The sequence below is a fragment of the Triticum dicoccoides genome, chromosome 6B, assembly GCF_002162155.2.
Source record: "Triticum dicoccoides isolate Atlit2015 ecotype Zavitan chromosome 6B, WEW_v2.0, whole genome shotgun sequence".
Lineage (NCBI taxonomy): Eukaryota > Viridiplantae > Streptophyta > Magnoliopsida > Poales > Poaceae > Triticum > Triticum dicoccoides.
This window is the reverse complement of record NC_041391.1, coordinates 693,306,830-693,308,376: the sequence shown is the minus strand read 5'-3', so window position 1 is coordinate 693,308,376 and position 1,547 is coordinate 693,306,830. Positions and strand designations below refer to the sequence as shown.

General features: G+C 47.6%; 1 non-coding gene across 1 annotated transcript; it reads left to right on the top strand.

Moving 5' to 3' along the window:
- Positions 1 to 423: 423 nt before the first annotated feature.
- On the top strand, positions 424 to 497 carry TRNAV-CAC. Its single transcript has one exon. It is a non-coding gene; the product is annotated as a tRNA-Val (tRNA).
- Positions 498 to 1,547: the final 1,050 nt, after the last annotated feature.

Genomic DNA, 1,547 nt, shown 5'->3' with positions numbered 1-1,547 from the left:
CACAAAAAATAATAAAAATTACATTCAGATTCGTACACCACCCAGCAAGGACTACAAGTACCAAGCACCGAAGTGAGACAAACCTTAGTAACTTGTTATGATAATTTTGAAGTTGTTTTTTAAAGGATATAGGAGTATAAGGCAGCTGACATTATTTATATGTCATTGTTAACAGGTACATAAACTGGATCTGGACTGGAGGATCAATTAACCAGACATGTCTGGTTAATTATTGCTAGTAGGCCTTTCTCTCCTTTTTTTTTAGAGCTGGTAGTAGGCCTTTTCTCAGTCAACATATCGATTGGCTGACAGAGGCTCAACCAACTGCCCAAAAGCACTGCCTGAGGCCCATACATAATCTAGTTGGATGCCCTCGTGCACGTACAACGTTTAAATAGTTTGTCTTTCAAAGCAAAACAAATTGTCTGGGTGGTGTAGTTGGTTATCACGTTAGTCTCACACACTAAAGGTCCCCAGTTCGAACCTGGGCTCAGACATCACCTTGTTTTTCTTCTATTTTTCTCCTTTGCAAATAGAACTGGGCTCGCACATTATCTTTTTTTCTTCTACTAGTATTTTTCTCCTTTGCAAATAAAAGTAAGCTTTCCGGACGCGTCTTTCACTCACCACGTACGGTACGTTCGGCGCTTCTATTCAGCTTACCGACTCTGCCACGGTCTCGGTCTGATATACTACGTACCAATAGACTCCTATATATGAACACAAGTTCCATAACGTCCCAAGGACAGAATCACAGAAGCGCGTGCATACGAAGACAACGCCGGCCGCAGGCGAGATGGAGCGACTGCCGGAGGATCTCCTCGTGCGTGTTGTCTCGCTCACGTCGCCGCTGGACGCCTGCCGCGCGGCCGCCGTCTCCCAGGCCTTCCGCGCCGCAGCAGACTCCGACGCCGTCTGGTCCTTCTTCCTGCCCCGTAACCTCCCGCAGTTCGCTAAAGGCGAGCTCCCCCGCACGCAGCCGTCGAGCAGGAAGGAGCTGTTCCGACGCCTCTCCGACCAGCCAGCTCTCCTCCCACACAAATTAGTGGTACGTTATATATATACCGACGAACTCAGCGTTCATGTGATACGTTCTTGCAGTTTAATAGGCTCAATATAATGTCATTTGCCGTGTAATTACTCCGTGCAGAGCATGCAGCTCGACAAGGCTACCGGCGCCCAGCGCTTCACGATTTCGGCGAGGGCGTTGCAGATTCCGCGGTGCAAGGGCTCGCGCCGGGCCAGTTTATGTGCACTTTCGAATTGCAGCAAAGAAGACAAAAGGTGCAAGCCGTCTCGAATCTTACACAGTAGTACTTGTTTAATTTTACCATAGCGAATTTAGTGCCTTTGCCTTTGATGCCTTTCGCTACTAGTACTTATGAACTGCGGATTGCAACATGCAGGATCTTCTCCGAAGACGCTCAGTTCTATCGTGTCAATGAGTTGGAGATCCGGGGGAAGATACAGAAGAAGATGCTCTCACAAAATACAACATATGCCGCATACTTGGTGTTCAAGCTAGCATATGCATACTATGAGTACGA